This window comes from Arachis hypogaea, chromosome 5 (assembly GCF_003086295.3).
Source record: "Arachis hypogaea cultivar Tifrunner chromosome 5, arahy.Tifrunner.gnm2.J5K5, whole genome shotgun sequence".
Classification (NCBI taxonomy): Eukaryota; Viridiplantae; Streptophyta; class Magnoliopsida; order Fabales; family Fabaceae; genus Arachis; species Arachis hypogaea.
In genome coordinates, this window is record NC_092040.1 from 31,790,486 (window position 1) to 31,813,151 (window position 22,666).

Genomic DNA, 22,666 nt, shown 5'->3' on the forward strand with positions numbered 1-22,666 from the left:
AAAATAAAAATAAGACGTTTCAAAACGTTATGAATGAAATTAGGACTTAATATTAGAAACTAAAATAGTATTTTACTTTTACAGAAAATTATACAAAAAATTTGTTTTTAATGTAATTATTATGTATTTGTTAAAATAAAATATTTAAAAGCTTTTATTAATAATAATTTTAATTTGTGTTTTTAGAACACAGCTAAATTCATTTTTTTTGTTAGTTGAAATTTGCTAAAAGAGTGTTAACTCTCTAGTAGTCTAGTTGGATTATGTTGTTTTTGGAAATGACATGAAGAAATTTGAAAAGGAGAGAGTCTATGTATGAGTTTAAGAACTGCATTACAATGTTATTCTAAATTCTTGTTGAATTGAATTTTCGTCAGGACAATCTTTGATATTGTTAGTTGGCTTTAATTAATGACTTCAATAAGTTGGCAGCACCATATATAACACATTAAAGAGCAAAATCCCCTTGAAAAGAAGAGGCTCAGAATGAACTAGCTCTCTAAGTTCATTAAATGTTTATTTATAAAATATGTGCTTTAATTATTTCCTTTGCTTTATTTAGTTACTTTACAACATAAGACTTCAGTCTTTATTTGATTTCTGTCCAATTCTTTTTTACTACAACTATTAAAAAATAGCAAAACATGTACTGAATTCAACATGGTTGTAAAAGATGCATGGGTGACTTTTGATGTGTTTGTTTACAAATAGAACTTAAAAAAAAGACACAATAATCTCTTCTTTCCATAGAAAATACCCCCCTCCTTTTTTTTTTTAAATTTATCATATTTATTTTAAGACATTGTCAGCTAAACTTTAAAGTTTCAGCCTTTGAGCAAAGTTTTCATCATTAGTGCAAAGTAACCAAAAGCATGCTTCTGAGCATAGGAATTATATATGTCACCATTAGTCAATGATGTTATTCCTCCGATCCACCAATTTGTTGGGTTTTTCTCTCCTTTGTGAGGCCCAAGCCCAACATTTTGGGGGTGTATTCTTTCACCCTAGTGTCACAACCCTAATTTAGTTTTTTGAGGTCTTTTGAGAGAAAGTGAGAATAGCCACCAAGTGAGAAAGAAAGGGAAAAACAGAATTTCCGTTTTTGTCCAAAGCAGCAAATTTCAAATGGCAGTTTCTCAGTTGTTCACTGTTGGATCGGCTTGAAATTTAAACTGCATATACCTATCATCTTGTTCTTCATTCTGATCGGTGGAGATGTTGATTGGAGGTTTGCAGTAGGAGAAATTGGTTTCGCAAGAGAGAAATTAGGTTTCCCGTTTTTACACAGAGCAGAAATTTTGGAACGGCAGTTTCTCATTCTTTCATCGTTGGATCGACGTGAAATTTGAACTGTAAATTCTTCACATCTTGTTCTTCATTCTTAACGGTGGAGATTTTAATTGGAGGTCTGCAGAGGGAGAAATTGGCTTCGACATCAGCTTTGTTTTTTTGGGTATATTTCATCTTCTTGCCTATTATTTGTGAGCTTTGGTGCATTGATGTTTTGGCTGGTTATATGCACGTTTTTGTGCTTTGTTTGAGACTCTCTTGTACCTCATTTGATTATAGTGGAGCTATTTTATTGGTCTGGACGACCCGTGGTTTTTACCTCTCACATTGAGGGAGTTTTCCACGTTAAAATCTTGGTGTTTTCTTGTTATTGCTTTACTTGCTATATTTGCTTGTTATAGTTGCTGCCATATTGTATTGTGAGTGCTTCCATATTGTTCTTGTGTTGGACATTTGTGTCGTTTCCGCTGCTAAGCTCTTTCATACTGGCACCAGAGCTTGTTGGTATTTTTCTGGGCTTGTGATTCTGTGAACAATGGAAGCTAATACTAATACTAGTAGGATGATCACTCTTAATGGTCCTAATTATGATTTGTGGAAGTTAAAGATGGAAGATTTGCTTTATGTCAAAAATTTTCATCAACCAGTTTTTGATACAGAGAAGCCTAATGATAAGTCTGATGATGATTGGACTTTGTTGCATAGACAAGTCTGTGGATATATTAGGCAGTGGGTTGACGATAATGTGTTGAACCATATTATTGGAGAGACACATGCTCGGACCCTTTGGATTAAGGTTGAACAGTTGTATGCTCGGAAAACTGGGAATAACAAGATGTTTTTGATCAAGCAGTTGTTGGCTTTGAAGTATACAGATGGGACATCAATGACAGATTACTTGAATAATTTCCAAGGAATTATGAATCAGTTATCTTCCATGGGCATCAAGTTTGATGAAGAGGTTCAAGGATTGTTACTTCTTGGCTCCTTACCAGACTCGTGGGAAATTCTCAGAATGTCATTGTCCAATTCTGCTCCTGATGGTGTAATCTCTATGGATCTTGCCAAGAGTAGTGTTTTGAATGAAGAGATGAGAAGAAAGTCACAAGGTACATCGACTACACATTTAGATGTTCTTGTTTCTGAGTCTAGGGGGAGAAGCAAAAGTCGAGGTCCTAAAGGTAGAGATCAAAGCAGAAGCAAGTCTCGAGGAAAGTATAAGAATATTGAGTGTCATCATTGTGGTCAAAAGGGACATGTGAAGAAATTTTGTTGGCAGCTAAAGAAGGAGAAAGCCAAGGCAAGTAAAGACAAGAGCACAAATAAAGATGATGGTAACAAGGAAGACAAGGTTAATGTAACTCATGATGATTTTCTTGTTGTTGAGGAGTTTGAATCTGTTAACCTTGTTGATAATAGCACTAGTTGGGTGATTGATAGCGATGCTTCTATTCATGTTACATCTAGGAGGGATTTGTTTACGTCCTATATTCCTGGTGATTTTGGTGACGTGAAAATGGCTTATCAAGGTGTTGCAAAATGTGCTGGTGTTGGACAGGTTTGCTTAGAAACCTCCAACGGTACCAAGTTGACTTTGAGGCGTGTGAAGCATGTTCCGGATATTCGGTTGAACTTACTTTCTGTTGGTAAGTTGTGTGATGAAGACTTGGATAGCTCATTTTCTCGTGATAGCTGGAAGCTCACCAAGGGTTCCATGGTTGTTGCTAGAGGTACAAGACACTCTACTCTTTATTTAACTCAAGCAAAGATTATGAAAGATGTTGTTAATACTGTTGAGTTTGTTGATGAAACTAATTTATGGCATAAGAGATTATGTCATATGAGTGAGAAAGGCATGAATATGTTATCCAAGAGGAATCTTTTATCTGGTTGTAAGGTTGCTTTGCAAAAGTGCAATCATTGTTTTGCTGGAAAACAAAATAGGGTCTCTTTTAAGAGCCATCCACCTTCAAGGAAGCCGGAGATACTTGACTTGGTGCATTCTGATGTATGTGGGCCGATGAAGACAAGAACACTTGGAGGGTCTATCTATTTTGTAACCTTTATTGATGATCATTCTAGAAAATTATGGGTTTACACTTTGAAGACCAAAGATCAAGTTTTGAATGTGTTCAAGCAATTTCAAGCTTCTGTTGAAAGAGAAACTGGGAAGAAGTTGAAATGCATTCGTACTGACAATGGTGGTGAGTACTCAGGTCCATTTGATGCTTATTGTAAAGAGCATGGTATAAGACATCAGAAGACTCCTCCAAAGACTCCTCAGTTGAATGGCTTGGCTGAAAGGATGAACAGAACACTGGTTGAAAGAGTTAGGTGCTTGTTGTCACAATCTGGATTGGCAAAATCCTTTTGGGGTGAAGCTTTGAGCACTGTTGTTCATGTCTTGAACCGGACACCATGTGTTCCCTTGCAATTTGAAGTGCCAGAGAAGGTATGGTCAGGTAATGATGTTTCTTATGATCATTTAAGAGTCTTTGGATGTAAAGCTTTTGTTCATATTCCTAAAGATGAGAGATCTAAGCTTGATGTAAAGACTAGGCAGTGTATTTTTATTGGCTATGGCATGGATGAGTTTGGTTACAGGTTTTATGATCCTGTTAACAAGAAGGTGATTCGGAGTAGAGATGTTGTCTTTGTTGAAGACCAAACATTGAAGGATGTTGATCATGCGGAGAAGCCAATGGTTCAGCCTAGTGATGATTTTTCTGACTTGGATATTACTCCCTTTATGCCTATGGTAGAAGATGGTAGAGTTGAAGCTCAAAATAATGAGTATGATACAGGTGCAAGTGAAGATGGAACAATTGATCCGATACTTGATGAAGTTGGTGATGATGATCAAGATGAAGAACCAACTTTGGAAATTCCTGCAAATGCTCTCAGAAGGTCTACAAGAGAGATGAAGCCTTCATCAAGGTATTCTCCACATGAGTTTGTTTTGTTGACTGATGGGGGAGAACCTGAATGCTTTGGAGAGGCTGTTGAAGATGAAAGCAAAGCTCAATGGCTTGAAGCTATGCAAGAAGAAATGAAGTCCTTGCTTGAGAATGATACCTATGAGTTGGTGAAGCTACCGAAGGGTATGCGAGTTTTGAAGAACAAATGGGTATTCAGAATCAAGAATGAAGAACACAATTCTAAGCCTCGGTATAAGGCTAGATTGGTTGTTAGAGGTTTTAGCCAGAGAAAAGGTGTTGATTATGAGGAGATATTTTCTCCTGTTGTGAGGATGTCATCCATTCGTGCTGTGCTTGGATTAGCAGCGTCTCTTGATTTAGAGATTGAGCAAATGGATGTGAAGACAGCTTTTCTTCATGGTGATTTAGATAAGGAGATCTACATGGAGCAACCGGAGGGCTTTGTTGTTAAAGGAAAGGAAGATTTTGTGTGCAAGCTTAAGAAGAGTCTTTATGGGTTGAAGCAAGCTCCAAGACAGTGGTACAAGAAGTTTGAATCTGTTATGGAGAAGCATGGTTACCGTAAGACAACTTCAGATCATTGTGTATTTGTGCAAAAATTTTCTGATGATGATTTTATCATTCTTTTGCTTTATGTGGATGATATTTTGATTGTGGGCAAGAATGCTTTGAGGATTAATGAGTTGAAGAAACAGTTGAGCAGGTTCTTTGCTATGAAGGACTTGGGTCCTGCCAAACGGATTTTGGGCATGACTATTACTCGTTATAGAGATTCCAAGAAGCTTTATTTGTCACAGGAGAAGTACATAAAGAAGGTGCTTCCAAGGTTTGGCATGAATGATGCCAAATGTGTTGCTAGTTCTTTTGCTCCTCATTTTAAGTTGAGTACCAAGCAGTGTCCAACCACTGATGAGGAGAAACAAGCAATGGATGAAATTCCTTATGCCTCAGCTGTTGGAAGCTTGATGTATGCTATGGTGTGTACTAGACCAGACATTGCTCATGCGGTTGGTACAGTGAGTCATTTTCTCTCTAATCCAGGTAAAGAACATTGGAATGCTGTTAAATGGATTATGAGATATCTCAAAGGTACAACTAACTTGAGTTTGAGTTTTGGTGGTGAGAAACCTTTGCTAGTTGGCTTTACTGATGCAGACATGGCAGGAGATATTGATTCTCGAAAGTCTACTTCAGGTTATTTGGTCAGGTTTGCAGGGGGAGCTATTTCATGGCAGTCAAGGTTACAGAAGTGTGTTGCACTTTCTACCACAGAGGCAGAGTTTATTGCAGCAACTGAAGCATGTAAAGAGTTGTTGTGGATGAAGAAATTTCTTGCAGCACTTGGTTTTAAGCAAGACCGTTATGTCTTGTTGTGTGATAGCCAAAGTGCTATTCATCTTGCCAAGAATTCTACTTTTCATCCAAGATCTAAACATATCGATGTTAGGTATCACTGGATACGGGATGTGTTAGATTCTAAGTTGTTGAAACTTGAGAAAGTTCACACTGATGACAATGGTGCTGATATGATGACAAAAGCATTGTCAAGAGAAAAGTTTGAAACATGTTGTTTGATCGCCGGAATGGCGAGGGCCTCCACCTAGTCGAGAAGGGGGAGATTTGTTGGGTTTTTCTCTCCTTTGTGAGGCCCAAGCCCAACATTTTGGGGGTGTATTCTTTCACCCTAGTGTCACAACCCTAATTTAGTTTTTTGAGGTCTTTTGAGAGAAAGTGAGAATAGCCACCAAGTGAGAAAGAAAGGGAAAAACAGAATTTCCATTTTTGTCCAAAGCAGCAAATTTCAAATGACAGTTTCTCAGTTGTTCACCGTTGGATCGGCTTGAAATTTAAACTGCATATACCTATCATCTTGTTCTTCATTCTTATCGGTGGAGATGTTGATTGGAGGTTTGAAGTAGGAGAAATTGGTTTCGCAAGAGAGAAATTAGGTTTCCCGTTTTTACACAGAGCAGAAATTTTGGAACGGAAGTTTCTCATTCTTTCACCGTTGGATCGACGTGAAATTTGAACTGTAGATTCTTCACATCTTGTTCTTCATTCTTAACGGTGGAGATTTTAATTGGAGGTCTGCAGAGGGAGAAATTGGCTTCGACATCAGCTCTATTTTTTTGGGTATATTTCATCTTCTTGCCTATTATTTGTGAGCTTTGGTGCATTGATGTTTTGGCTGGTTATATGCACGTTTTTGTGCTTTGTTTGAGACTCTCTTGTACCTCATTTGATTATAGTGGAGCTATTTTATTGGTCTGGACGACCCGTGGTTTTTACCTCTCACATTGAGGGAGTTTTCCACGTTAAAATCTTGGTGTTTTCTTGTTATTGCTTTACTTGCTATATTTGCTTGTTATAGTTGCTGCCATATTGTATTGTGAGTGCTTCCATATTGTTCTTGTGTTGGACATTTGTGTCGTTTCCGCTGCTAAGCTCTTTCACAATTAATTTGTTCTAATTGATAAAGTAACCAATAATCATCACACAACTGATGAACTATTAACTATATGTATAAATTCCCTTTGTTAATAACCAAAGTAAAAAAGAGCAAAAAAATCCAAAAAATCTTGATTATAAAAGAGGATGTACCTTTTTCTCTCGCACATTGATTGAGTATTGTTACTATCATTGAAATATTAATATGCCATCATGATGTTACAAATGTGAATTGCCACTATCACAACCTTTCCTTGGAGTCCATCAATGTTGTTTCAGTAGTGCTGCACTGCCACATGGAAAATTAATTAATTTTTTCTGATTCATATTATTTATAAAAAAAGACGAAAAAACATTTTAAAAAAATTAAATGCAGCTCATCTGATAGTCATGACAAAGGACCTGCTGTGGTACATGCATGGCTCATTTAACCAATTAATTACATAATCTTTAAAGAAAAAGAAAATCTTTTAATTTGTACCAAATAGTAATACTATCAATTTTCATTTGAAGCAAAATTGAATTCCATCAAATCCCTTTTCCATTTAAATTTTTAAGATTTTAGCTTGATATGTATAAAGCAGCCTCATTAATTGTGAGTAGGTAGTGCCTGACACATCAAAATTTAGGTAACTTTTTTAATAGCTTCAAATGCATATTTGGTTGTATCCATCTTCTTTGTATTTTCGTAACAAAATAAGCCACAAAGTTTTTCTATCTTCTCATGTTATATGCTCTATCTATGTATAAAGTCTATGCTTCTCTTAGTTGGCATTTAATTTCCTACTATGTCTTTTTCATAAGTGGACATAAACAGAAAAAAAAAAAAAACACTATATTAAGCACAAGATTCTGTGTCAAAGAAAAAGAAACAGATTAAGTTGCTATTAGATTAAGTATATCCCACAAACAAAGTTCTATCTTTTAAGTGCATTACTGTCACATATCTTTTTAACATGGATTAGTAATTTGTGTGCATGTCAATATGTACGTGTGAAACATTGTCAATATACAACATCAATTTGATACTCCAAAAAGGACTGACTTTCAAGAACATAACTTGAATTGAAGGTGTTTGTAAGACTGTAATCACCATCTGCAATGGGTTCAGAAGAAGGTTGAATCAATCAAGGAATTATTCTTTTGTGTAGCAATTTGATTCTTAAAGATGATTGTTAATATTAAATTGTTTTGCATTAATCATGAATTGCTTGATTATAATTCTTGATTTCTTTCTATTAGTATCTATAGATGATGCTCAAAAACAAAAATAAATTAAAATAAAAAGATCAATTTTTATTATTATAAGATTAATATTCAATTTTTAATTCAACACATTGCTTCTTTGCCAGAAACACAGGCATGGATTTAAATTTAGTAGGACAATTCGATTCTTCAAGTATATATTATCTATTATTCCATATACAACGAGAACTTAAATTTGAGAATAAATAACTATTTTGCAATTCAAAAATTACGATTTAACAAAATAAATTCTAAAAGATTCGAATGAAAATATAACTTTTAAAAAATATGTTTTATTTGACAAAATAAACCAAATATATATAAGTATATAAATAAATTGACAACGTTTGGTTCAACTTATTCACATGAAATATATCTTTAGAAGTCATTTTATAATTTATATCTTTCAGAATTTAGTTTTTCAAAATCTTAATCTTTGAAAGATTAAAATAGTTATTTACTCTAAACATGAAATTACATTTTAAGTGATCGAAAAGATATCTGTCACTTGGATGGATATTTTGATTTAATCAGTTAAAATCAAATTCTGCTGGTATTATATGATTTATAACTAAAGCAAAAGGAGAATTGAAGAGCATTAATGCATCTCAGTACCCTACATACATATCCCTAACTTGATTCACACCTTAACATACATATTGGTACCACTCCTGCACTCCATGATCCAATTTAGAAAATATAGATACCCTACATATCAAAACAAAACAATCCTCATTCTTTCTTTAACTTGCATCACATTATTGTGATTTGTGAATGGCTCTATTGGATTTAGGTGGTAAATGCTAGCTTGTCCTTTATAGCATTGGATTGGAGTTGGACCACATAACATGCATGCAAATTGATAATGATGATAGAAAATACTTGCACACATTTAGCAACAAAATAAAGTTCCCAAAAACATTTGCTATGACTATTATATAATTGATTTCCCAGAAATTATTATATGAGCAAAACAAGAAACCATTAATTTGATTTCCACTTGCCTATGTCCCAAGCCTTCACCGATTAGTATGATCTATGTCCTTTGGAGTTTGAACCACCACATGCTATGATTCATCATCACATAGTGAAAGAACAAAACAATTTCTGAAGGCAAAGTCTATCCTAATCCACAAGTCAATTTATTTATTTATTTATCTATTTATTTTAATAATATAAGTGTCTAAAAAAATAAAAAAATAGTGCATTGCATAAATATTCTACGTTAACACATGATTCGAAAAAAAGTCGCACCCAAAGAATATAATATATGCAGCCTAATTAAATAATTATAAAATTTTCACGATTTGAATATGTGACCTTGAGATTACACAGAGACAACTCAAGTATTGTTCCAAACTCTCCTTTAATATTACTTAAAAATTCAGCAATGTCTGTGACTTGTGCTCATGTTTTATATTTGAGTGCAAAGAAGAAATGATGATGTTTCAGATTTCAAACTTCCAGAAGAGAGAGCAAGAAATTTTTTCAAAGTTGCTCAAGGTTTTAACAATTTTTCCATGTGGCCTTCTTCAATGAGCATGTGATGCCACATGCATTCTCTTCTCTTAGTTAAAAGACAATTCCACTTGGTGAATGTTTCTATTTTAGTTTTAACATCATATTTGGAAATATTCTAGCAACTCTAGCTACTACTAGTAGTTCTAACTTCTAACTTCATGATATTATTATTATTATTATTATTATTATTATTATTATTATTATTATTATTATTATTATTATTATTATTATTATGCAGAGTATCTCACTGCTTTTTTTCTTTCTATATAGAATGAAAGAGAAGGTAGGACTCTTAAGTCTTACCTTATCTCTAAGCTATGTCTACAACAATTTGACTTTTTTTTATTATTATTTTAAGTTGAACATCTTAAGAACATAAAAGAATTGTTAGAACATGGCACTTATCTTGTTAATTAATTCAGTAGGAAAAGCAAGAAAAAGTCCCGTTTGTATAGTACGTAGAATATATTGTATTGGAATAATATTAAAAGTGGAGAGTACCTAAATGTTCTCTGTGTCTATTATTTTGCTACTTGTTAGAGACACTTGGCAATAATTCAATCAGATGCTTTTATGAATGAATAATTTCAGTCATCAAAGCTGATAGAGTTTTCAAGATTGATACTTGATGAGCGGATAATTTATACGCTTTTTGGCATTGTTTTTAGGTAGTTTTTAGTAAGTTCAAGCTACTTTTAGGGATGTTTTCATTAGTTTTTATGTTAAATTCACATTTCTGGACTTTACTATGAGTTTGTGTGTTTTTCTGTGATTTCAGGTAATTTCTGGCTGAAATTGAGGGACTTGAGCAAAACTCTGAAAAAGGCTGACAAAAGGACTGCTGATGTTGTTGAAATCTGACCTCCTTGCACTCAAAATGGATTTTCTGGAGCTATAGAACTCCAAATGGCGCTCTCTCAACGGCGTTGGAAAGTAGACATCCAGATCTTTCCAGCAATATATAATAGTCCATACTTTATTCGGAAATTGACGACGTAACTTGGCGTTGAACGCCAAGTACATGCTGCTGTCTGGAGTTAAACGCTAGAAAAACGTCATGATCCGGAGTTGAACGCCCAAAACACGTCATAACTCGGAGTTCAACTCCAAGAGAAGCCTCAGCTCGTGGATTGATCAAGCTCAGCCCAAGCATACACCAAGTGGGCCCCGGAAGTGGATTTATGCATCAATTACTTACTCATGTAAACCCTAGGAGCTAGTTTATTATAAATAGAACATTTAACTATTGTATTAGACATCTTTTGACAGTTTAATCTCTTGACTGTTTAGCCTTTGATTATTCGGTCTCTTGATCACTCAGGGGGCTGGCCATTCGGCCATGCCTAAACCTTTCACTTGTGTATTTTCAACAGTGGAGTTTCTGCACACCATAGATTAAGGGTGTGGAGCTCTACTGTACCTCAAGTTTCAATACAATTACTATTACTTTTCATTCAATTCTCTATTATTCTTATTCCAAGATATTCATTCGCACCCAAGAACATGATGAATGTGATGATTATGTGACGCTCATCATCATTCTCACCTATGAACGCGCGTGATTGACAACCACCTCCGTTCTACATGCAACCGAGCTTGAATGTGTATCTCTTAGATTCCCCAACAGAATCTTCGTGGTATAAGCTAGATAGATGGCGGCATTCATGAGGATCCGGAAAGTCTAACCTTGTCTGTGGTATTCCGAGTAGGATCCTGGAAATCCGGAAAGTCTAACCTTGTCTGTGGTATTCCGAGTAGGATTCCGGTAATGAATGACTGTGACGTGCTTTAGACTCGCAAGTGCTGGGCATTAGTGACAGACGCAAAAGAATCAAGGGATTCTATTCCAGTAGGAGCGGGAACCAACCAGTGATTAGCCGTGCTGTGACAGAGCGCGTGAGCGTAGTTTTCACTGCGAGGATGGGATGTACCCTTCGGCCAGTGTGATGCCTCCAGACGATTAGCCATGCAAGTGACAGCGTAGAGGACCATTTTCCAGAGAGGATACAAAGTAGCCATCGTCGAACGGTGAACCCCTATACACAGCTTGCCATGGAAAGGAGTAAGAAGGATTGAGTTGAAGCAGTAGGAAAGTAGGCGTTCTTGAGCCATACAGTATCTCCATTCGCTTATCTGAAATTCCCACCAATGAATCTGCATAAGTATTCTATCCCTTTTATTATTTCTATTTTACTATTAATTTTCAAAACCATAAACAAGTTTAATCTGCCTAACTGAGATTTACAAGGTGACCATAGCTTGCTTCATACCAACAATCTCTGTGGGATCGACCCTTACTCACGTAAGGTTTATTACTTGGACGACCCAGTACACTTGCTGGTTAGTTGAACGGAATTGTGAATTCAACCGGTGCCATAATAATGATTTCATACAAATACAAAGAATATGGATCACAATTTCGTCCACTAATACTACCGATCGATTATGGAAATTTAAGAAAAGTCTATTGATGCGAAACTAATAATAAAAAATTTTGATGATTATTAAAAGAATTGAAAATTGAGTTATGAAAATTAATACTGATCACTTTTTAAAAAATCAAATTATTCAAGCATAATAAAATTATTGTTACAAATTATAAGAGTTTCTAAAAAAGACCAATTTTATATTTTTTATTTTTTCTTATTTTTTGAACTATCAAATGTCTGAATATGTTCAGTCAAAACAAAAAAAGTTGATAAGAAAGGTTAAAAAATTGAAAAGAATGAAAGGAGAAAAAAAATTCATGGAAACTCCATGCACAACGTGGTTTTGTTGCATTATGTGTGTAAGGTCGTTTTGAATAGAAATATTAAACATGAAGAAATTCAAGTTGATTATTTTCTCAATATACAAGTCAATACTATAAGAAAAATACTGAGTATTGTTAGATTTATTGTTGGATTTAACGTTTCGAATTACCGTCGATTTTACCGACAGATTTATGGAAGGTTTTGTTGTGAAATGCGTTACGTCAAAGTATTACCGACAAATTCACTTATCTGACGGTAAATTCATAGGTAATATTCAAAGGGAAAAAGTATGAAATAGGCGCGAACGTATTTGTCAGATTTACCGTTAGATTGTTCCGATGCGAACATATTTTAGTTAAACATTATGTTTTGATAACTTGCAGTGGGTTATCCAATGGTAATCAGGTCTAAAATTGAGACCATAACTCTCTCCCCTTTCATTTCGAAAACTCTCTCTCTCAAACCCCCTTTCTCTCTCAAACCCTCTTCTCTGTTTCTCTCTCTATCCCGCCCAACCCCCTTCGCCGCCGCTCCAGCATTACTGCTGCTCCAACACCACCGTTGCTCTGTTATCGCCGCGGCTCCAGCCCTGCCGTCGCTGACATTGCTCTCTCACCGCTTCTCCGTTTCTCTCTCTACCCAACCCTTTTACTGCCGCTTTAGTACTGCCGCCGCTCCAGATTCAGGTACATCCTCATTCTCCATCTCCATGACATCTATTTCAATATTAGAAACATATCTGTTAGTTTGTTATTCTATTAGTGTTAGGAATTTGATTAGTGAGGGTTGTGGCTGTTGAATGATTCTGAGTTAGTTGGAGTGTTATACATTTTTTTAGGAATTAGGATGTCTAAGAATGTTGGTTCAAGAATCATGCTTGGTTTGTATGTTTATGTGTGTTAATTGTTATATTAGAATATTAGAACATACAGTGCTTAATTATAATTTATGATTTAGGGTCAAGTTAAATTTTGGTCATGTTAATTTAGGGTTAATAAGTTCATTTAAAATTTGTGTTTCGGTTATCATATAATAATTTATAATTTATTCTTACTTGTTTGATTATTAATTGTTTTTTTTATTTGCTTTTGTTAGATTGGAAAATGATGAGCGGATAATTTATACGCTTTTTGGCATTGTTTTTAGGTAGTTTTTAGTATGTTTTAGTTACTTTTTAGTATATTTTTATTAGTTTTTATGCAAAAATCACATTTCTGGACTTTACTATGAGTTTGTGTATTTTTCTGTAATTTCAAGTATTTTCTGGTTGAAATTGAGGGACCTGAGCAAAAAAGTCTGATTCAGAGGCTGAAAAAGGACTGCAGATGCTGTTGGATTATGACCTTCCTGCACTCGAAGTGAATTTTCTGGAGCTACAGAAGCCCAATTGGCACGCTCTTGATTGCGTTGGAAAGTAGAAATCCTGGGGTTTCCAGCAATGTATAATAATCCATACTTTGTTCGAGATTTGATGGTCCAAACTGGCGTCCAAACGCCCACCAGAGACCCTTTTCTGGCGTAAAATGCCCAAACTGGCACCCAAGCTGGCGTTTAACTCCAAGGATGGCCTATGCATGTGAAAGCTTCAAAGCTCAGCCCAAACACACACCAAGTGAGCCCCGGAAGTGGATTTCTGCACTATCTACACTTAGTTACTTATTTTCTGTAAACCCTAGTAACTAGTTTAGTATAAATAGAACTTTTTACTATTGTATTGGGAGCTTTTTGATCTCTTTAGATCATTTTGCACGTTTAGGGGAGGCTGGCCATTTGGCCATGCCTAGACCTTCTTTTCTTATGTATTTTCCAACGGTGGAGTTTCTACACCTCATAGATTAAGGTGAGGAGCTCTGTTGTTCCTCATGAATTAATGCAAGTACTATTGTTTTTCTTTTAATTCACGCATACTTCTTCTCCAAGATATACTCTTGTACTTAATTCAGTTAAGTCAGAATGAAGGGGGTGACTCGTGACAATCACCCATTATCTTCGTTACTCGCTTAACCAAGATCCGCGTGCCTGACAACCACAAAGCGGTCTACATGATATTCAACATAGTCATTGGACGACAGCCAGAGTATATTCTCTTGGGTCTCTGATCCACAGATTCACATCACCTCTCCTAACAACAGAGCATCTGAATTCGTGATTAGAACCTTCGTGGTATAGGCTAGAACCAATAGACAGCATTTCTGAGATCCGAAAAGTCTAAACCTTGTCTGTGGTATTTCAAGTAGGATCTGGGAATGGATGACTGTGACGAGCTTCAAACTCACGACAGTTGGGTGCAGTGATAGTGTGCAAAAGGATCAAGGGATCCTATTTCGACACAAGTGGGAACCGATAGATGATTAGCCATGCGGTAGCTGTGCCTGGTATTTTTCATCCGAGACGAGAAATTCGACAGTTGATTAGCCGTACAGAAACCGTAGCCGGACCATTTTCACTGAGAGGATCATACAGCTTGCCATGGAAGGGAAGACGCATGATTGGATGAAGACAATAGGAAAGCAGAGGTTCAGAAGGAACAAAGCATCTCCAAACGCTTATCTGAAATTTCCACCAATGAATTACATAAGTATCTCTATGTTAATTTTCGTTTTATTTACCTTTTAATTATCAATACCTCATAACCATTTGAATCTGCCTAACTGAGATTTACAAGATGACCATAGCTTGCTTCAAGCTGACAATCTCTGTGGGATCGATCCTTACTCGCGTAAGGTTTTATTACTTGGATGACCCAGTGCACTTGCTGGTTAGTTGTGCAGAGTTGCAAAAGTGTGATTGCAATTTCGTGCACCAGAAAATCATGGGCTATGAAAAAAAAATAATTTAATTTTTGACTTAAATTTCATTGATTTGAATAATTAGTTTGTTTGAATAAGTTAGGGTTTAGGGTTTTATTCAACCCTTGTATGTTAGTTTGGATGGATATTTGATTTGAACGGAATCCTTAAAGGGTAGAAAAATCTAAATTTTAGGGGAGACTTTGTCGAAATTTTTATAAGATTTTAAGTGAAATTAAAAAATTAAAATGATGTTTTCGAAAGTCTTAGAATTATGCTTAGGGTTGATAAATATTAGTGGTAATTATGACATGAATTGGTTCCTCCTTAAAATTCTTATTTTAAGTGTTTTGGGTTATTTGTAATAATTATTTATTATTCATATCTTTTCTCATATTTGTTATAATTATTTGTTATTTCTTGAGTTTCTTCTATGTTATTATTTATTGGTGTTTGTTATGTTATTAATATGTTTACTGTATTGAGTGTATCAATATGTTTAGAGCTGGTGAATTTAATTGTTTTTGATTAGTGTTAGCAATATATTTGTTGTGCAGACATGACGACAGGTAGCAGAGATAGGTCGAGTGGGTCACATGACTGTGGTAGAGGGCGGACTTCCACCGAATCCCCAAGGACTACCAAATCATCGTCCTCTACCACGACTCCACGGCGACCCCCATGATGTCATAGGCGGGTCCAGCGGACTAGCAATTCATCATGGTCCCAAACCCGAACTACGTGCCTCTTTCTGCTATGTCCCCCTTATAGATCCAGCGACGACCGAACCTGTGGTAGGTGATTCCTCCAATGCTCACAACAGGATGCCCCTCCACCATAGCCCGTCATTTGGCTGAGGATTTGACCCGTTGGCATGCAGGCATGAGTACGTACAATTTTTTAATCTTACGTTTGTTAGTCTTAAGTTTATGCGTTTCTATGTGTTTGTTAATGTTAGGTTTTATTCTCTGCTAAGTTTACACCAAACCCTAATGCTTGCACACAAGAGATCTCCAACGTCATTAAGTCGATGTGCGACAGCCCGTGACCGACCTACACACAGATCCCGGCTGAGACTAGAGATCGATGGTTGCAAAAGTGGGAAGTAAGAACCTAATAATATTGAATTAATCAACAGTATTTGAACTGTATTTTATTCTGACTAACTAATGTTGGTGAATCACTTTGTGCAGTTGAAATTCATATGGGATGCAGAACATAATCTCATAATCAGGAAGATCTACAACTACCGGACAACTAAACATTTTTAGAAGATGATGAGAAACGTTCATAAGGAGCGCGGCCACCTAACGTGATGGATCCGTCCAGCCATTAAGAAGGAATTGGAGGCCTATTTTACTCATGATGAGGGGTTCGCTAACAGGGTTTTGCCTAGGTCGTTAAAGTATATGGGTGGGTCGGGACCTTTGTGAAGACAAAGAGCATACTGGTAAGAATTTTGTCATTGTTTGATGTTTTAGTAGTTCCAAACCAATAAATGACCCGTATCAGAGTTTAGTTTGTTTGTCACGAATTCAAAGCAATAAAAACCAGGAGTTTTAAATCCTGGGTCGTCTCTTAAAGGAATTGTAGTGAAGTGTACTCATCATTGGCTATGAGAAAAAAAGGGGTTTGAAATGCAAAAGACAAGAAATTAAATGACAAGAAAATAAAGAGCAAACAAAGAAATTTAAGTGCAAAAAGGTATCTTAGTAAGGATTGAGAGTTAAGGTTTTCTATCCAAGTCGTTGACCACAAAACATGGTAATTAAGAAGTGTTAATCCCACTTCGTCATCTCCAAACATCGGAAAAAAGTCAAAAAAGATATAATTATCTTAATCCACAAGTCCTAGCCAACTTACTAATTAGATTTAGTAAAAGACAGGCGTCAGTGAAAATAAAACCAATTAATAATCCTAAATTACCAATCAATATTGGACATCAATGACTCAAGGTCACCTAAGTCCTCAATTCCAAGTCAAGAATGCAAAATTCTACTCTAAAATTAAAGAAGTCATTTCAACAAACACTTGGAAAGCATAAAATAAAAACATCATAAATTACAAGAATTAATAAAAACTATAGCTACCAAATTCAAAGATGGCAACAATAACAACTAAAAGAAGCAACAATAAACATAAAAACATGAAATTGCATTAAAAAAATTAGAATTCACACAAGTGTCATAAACTAAAATTGACAAAAATAAAAGAACTGACAAGTAAGACTAAGTGAATTAAAATAACTGAACTAGAAAATATAAAAAAAACTACACTAGAGCAAGATTAAAACCTAAATCTAAGAAGAAATTAAACTAAAAGTCCTAAATTCTAGAGAGAAGTTGGAGATTCGCTTTCTAGAATTTCTATCTAAAACATAATCCTAAACTACTACTATACTACTGATGAGCGGATAATTTATACGCTTTTTGGCATTGTTTTTAGGTAGTTTTTAGTAAGTTTAAGCTACTTTTAGGGATGTTTTCATTAGTTTTTATGTTAAATTCATATTTCTGGACTTTACTATGAGTTTGTGTGTTTTTCTGTGATTTCAGGTAAATTCTGACTGAAATTGAGGGATTTGAGCAAAGCTCTGAAGAAGGCTGACAAAAGGACTGCTGATGCTGTTGGAATCTGACCTCCCTGCACTCGAAATGGATTTTCTGGAGCTACAGAACTCCAATTGGCGCGCTCTTAACGGCGTTGGAAAGTAGACATCTAGGGCTTTCCAGCAATATATAATAGTCCATACTTTATTCGAAGAATGACGACGTAACATGGCGTTGAACGCCAAGTTCATGCTGCTATCTGGAGTTAAACGCCAGAAAAACGTCATGATCCGGAGTTGAACGCCCAAAACACGTCATAACTTGGAGTTCAACTCCAAGAGAAGCCTTAGCTCGTGGATTGATCAAGCTCAGCCCAAACATACACCAAGTGGGCCCCAGAAGTGGATTTATGCATCAATTACTTACTCATGTAAACCCTAGTAGCTAGTCTAGTATAAATAGGATAAGTTACTATTGTATTAGACATCTTCGGTCTCAGTTTTGTATTATTCTTCATCTGAGGAGATCATTGATCATGTTTTAGGGGGCTGGCCATTCGGCCATGCCTGAACCTTCCACTTATGTATTTTCAACGGTGGAGTTTCTGCACACCATAGATTAAGGGTGTGGAGCTCTGCTGTACCTCAAATATTAATGCAATTCTATTATCTTTTTATTCAAATCTCTCTTATTCTTATTCCAAGATATCCATTCGTACCCAAGAACATGATGAATATAATGATGAAAGTGACGATCATTATTTTCTCACTTATGAACGCACGTGATTGACAACCACTTCCGTTCTACATGCAACAGAGCTTGAATGCGTATCTCTTAGATTCCCCAACAGAATCTTCGTGGTATAAGCTAGATAGATGGCGGCATTTATGAGGATCTGGAAAGTCTCACCTTGTCTGTGGTATTCCGAGTAGGATCCTGGGAATCCGGAAAGTCTCACCTTGTCTGTGGTATTCCGAGTAGGATTCCGGTAATGAATGACTCTGACGTGCTTCAAACTTGCAACCTGCTGGGCGTTAGTGACAGACGCAAAAGAATCAAGGGATTCTATTCCAGTAGGAGCGGGAACCAACCAGTGATTAGCCGTACTGTGACAGAGTGCGTGAGCATTAGTTTTCACTGCGAGGATGGGATGTAGCCATCAACCATGGGTGATGCCTCCAGACGATTAGCCGTGCGCCTGACAACCGCATAGGATCATTTTCCCGAGAGGATTAAAAGTAGCCACAGCTGATGGTGAACCCCTATACAAAGCTTGCCATGGAAAGGAGTAAGAAGGATTGAGTAGAAGCAGTAGGAGAGCAGGCGTCCTTGAGCCATGCAGCATCTCCATTCGCTTACCTGAAATTCCCACCAATGAATCTGCATAAGTCTTCTATCCTTTTATTTAATCTATTCTTTTATCTTTATTTTCGAAACCCATAAACCAATTTAATCTGCCTAACTGAGATTTACAAGGTGACCATAGCTTGCTTCATACCAACAATCTCTGTGGGATCGACCCTTACTCACGTAAGGTTTATTACTTGGACGACCCAGTACACTTGCTGGTTAGTTGAACGGAGTTGTGAATTTAACCAAGAGACACAATAGTTTTTGTGTATATGCTAAAGAGCCAATATTGATGATCACAATTTCGTCCACCAAGTTTTTGGCGCCGTTGCCGGGGATTGTTCGAGTATGGACAACTGACGGTTCGTCTTGTTGCTCAGATTAGGTAATTTTCTTTTCAAAAATCTTTTTTTAAATTTTTCTTTTATTTTTCGTTTTTCCAAAAATGTTTTTCGAAAAAAATTTAAAATAAAAATACAAAAAAAAAATAGAAAATCATAAAAAAAATAATTTGTGTTTCTTGTTTGAGTCTTGTGTTAATTTTTAAGTTTGGTGTCAATTGCATGCTTTTAAATTTTTTTTCTTGCATTTTTTTTCGAAAATTTCATGCATTCATAGTGTTCTTCATGATCTTCAAGTTGTTCTTGACAAGTCTTCTTGTTTGATCTTGATGATTTCTTATTTTGTGTTGTTTGTTGTTTTTCATGTGCATTTTTGCATTCATATTTTCCATGCATTAAAGATTTCTAAGTTTGGTGTCTTGCATGTTTTCTTTGCTTCAAAATTTTTTTAAAATTATGTTCTTGATGTTCATCATGATCTTCAAAGTGTTCTTGGTGTTCATCTTGACATTCATAGCATTCTTGCATGCATTCATTGTTTTGATCTAAAAATTTCATGCATTGAGTATTTTTGTTGTTTTTCTTTCTCATAATTAAAATATTCAAAAAATCAAAAAAATATCTTTTCCTTATTTTCCTCCAAATTTTCGAAATTTTGGGTTGACTTGGTCAAAAAATTTTTAAAATTAGTTGTTTCTTACAAGTCAAGTCAAAATTTCAATTTTAAAAATCTTATCTTTTCAAAATCTTTTTCAAAAATCATATCTTTTTCATTTTTTTTATAAATTTCGAAAATTTCAAAAATCTTTTTCAAAATATTTTCAAAATCTTTTTCTTATCTTTATATCAAATTTTCGAAAATTAGCTAACAATTAATGTGATTGGTTCAAAAATTTGAAGTTTGTTACTTTCTTGTTAAGAAAGGTTCAATCTTTAAGTTCTAGAACCTTATCTTGTAGTTTCTTGTTAGTGAAATTATTTTTAAAATTAAATCTTTTTCAAAATATCTTTTTCAAATATATCTTTTTATCTTTTATCTTATCCTTTTTAAAATTCTTTATCTTTTTCAAAATTTGATTTCAAAATATCTTATCTAACTTCTTATCTTCTTATCTTTTTCAAAATTTGATTTCAAATCTTTTTCAATCAACTAACCAACTTTTTGTTTATTCCTTATCTTTTTCAAAACCAACTAACTACCTATCCCTCTCTAATTTTCGAAAATTCTCCCTCTCTTTTTCAAAAATTCTTTTTGTTTTAAATTTTAATTTTAATTATATTTTGTCTTTGATTTTTCGAAAATACTAACCCTTTTTTTTAAAAATTATTTTCGAAATTTCTCTTCTCTTTTCTTCTTCTATTTAATTAATTATTTACTAACACTTCTCTTCACCTCTCTTCATCCAAAAATCCGAATCCATCCCTTTTCTTTCTTATACCCCTATCTTCTTCTACTGACATAAGGGAATCTCTATACTGTGACATAGAGGATTCCTTTTTTTTTCTTGTTTTCTTCTCTTTCATATGAGCAGGAACAGGGAAAAAGGCACTCTTGTTGAAGTTGATCCAGAACCTGAAAGGACTCTGAAGAGAAAATTAAGAGAAGCTAAATTAAAACAATCCAGAAATAACCTTTCAGAAATTTTCGAACAAGAGAAGGAGATGGCAGCCGAAAATAATAATAATAATAATGCAAGGAGAATGCTTGGTGATTTCACAAAGCCAACGTCCAAGTTTGATGGAAGAAGCATCTCCATTCCTGCCATTGGAGCCAATAACTTTGAGCTTAAGCCTCAATTAGTTGCTTTGATGCAACAAAACTGCAAGTTTTATGGACTTTCATCTGAAGATCCTTATCAGTTTTTAACTGAGTTCTTGCAGATCTGTGAGACTGTAAAGACGAATGGAGTTGATCCTGAAGTCTACAGACTCATGCTTTTCCCTTTTGCTGTAAGAGACAGAGCTAGAATATGGTTGGATTCACAACCTAAGGATAGCCTGAACTCCTGGGATAAGCTGGTCACTGCCTTCTTAGATAAATTCTTTCCTCCTCAAAAGCTGAGCAAGCTGAGAGTGGATGTTCAAACCTTCAAACAAAAAGATGGTGAATCCCTCTATGAAGCTTGGGAAAGATACAAGCAGTTGACCAAAAGATGTCCATCTGACATGTTTTCAGAATGGACCATGTTAGATATATTCTATTATGGTCTCTCTGAATTTTCGAAAATGTCACTAGACCATTCTGCAGGTGGATCTATTCACCTGAAGAAAACGCCTGAAGAGGCTCAAGAACTCATTGACATGGTTGCAAACAACCAGTTTATGTACACCTCTGAGAGGAATTCCGTGAATAATGGGGTACCTCAGAAGAAAGGAGTTCTTGAAATTGATGCTCTGAATGCCATATTGGCTCAGAACAAAATGTTGACTCAACAGGTCAACATAATCTCTCAAAATCTGAATGGATTGCAACATGCATCCAACAGTACTAGAGAGGCAGCTTCTGAAGAAGCTTATGATCCTGAAAACCCTGCTATGGCAGAGGTTAATTACATGGGTGAACCTTATGGAAACACCTATAACCCATCATGGAGAAATCATCCAAATTTCTCCTGGAAGGATCAACAAAAGCCTCAACAAGGCTTTAACAATGGTGGACGCAATAGGCTAACCAATAGTAAGCCATATCCATCATCTGCTCAGCAACAGACAGAGAACTCTGAACAAAACACTTCTAATTTAGCCAATATAGTCTCTGATCTGTCAAAGGCCACTTTCAGTTTCATGAATGAAACAAGATCTTCCATTAGAAATTTGGAGGCACAAGTGGGGCAGCTGAGTAAGAAAGTCATTGAAACTCCTCCCAGCATTCTCCCAAGCAATACAGAAGAGAATCCAAAAGGAGAATGCAAGGCCATTGATTTAATCAAAGTGGCCGAATGCATAGGGGAGGAGGAGGACGAAAATCCTAGTGAGGAAGACCTCCTGGGACGTCCTTCAAGCAAGAAGGAGTTTCCTATTAAGGATCCAGAGGAATCTGAGTCTCATCTAGAGACCATAGAGATTCCATTAAATCTCCTTCTGCCATTCATGAGCTCTGAAGACTATTCTTCCTCTGAAGAGGATGAAGATGTGACTGGAGAGCAAGTTGCTCAATATTTAGGAGCTATCATGAGGCTGAATGCCAAGCTGTTTGGTAATGAGACTTGGGAAAGTGAACCTCCCTTGCTCATTAGTGAACTAGATACTTGGATTCAGAAAACTCTACCTCAAAAGAAACAAGATCCTGGCAAGTTCTTAATACCTTGCACCATTGGCACCATGAGCTTTGAAAAAGCTCTATGTGATCTTGGGTCAGGGATAAATCTGATGCCACTTTCTGTAATGGAGAAGCTAGGGATCATTGAGGTACAATCTGCCTTGTTTTCATTGCAATTGGCA

At 35.6% G+C, this 22,666-nt stretch overlaps 1 non-coding gene across 1 annotated transcript; it reads right to left on the reverse strand.

The window, feature by feature from the left end:
- Positions 1-21,289: 21,289 nt before the first annotated feature.
- LOC112805023 (small nucleolar RNA R71) lies at positions 21,290-21,393 on the reverse strand. The gene has a single exon (XR_003203637.1). It is a non-coding gene; the product is annotated as a small nucleolar RNA R71 (small nucleolar RNA).
- Positions 21,394-22,666: the final 1,273 nt, after the last annotated feature.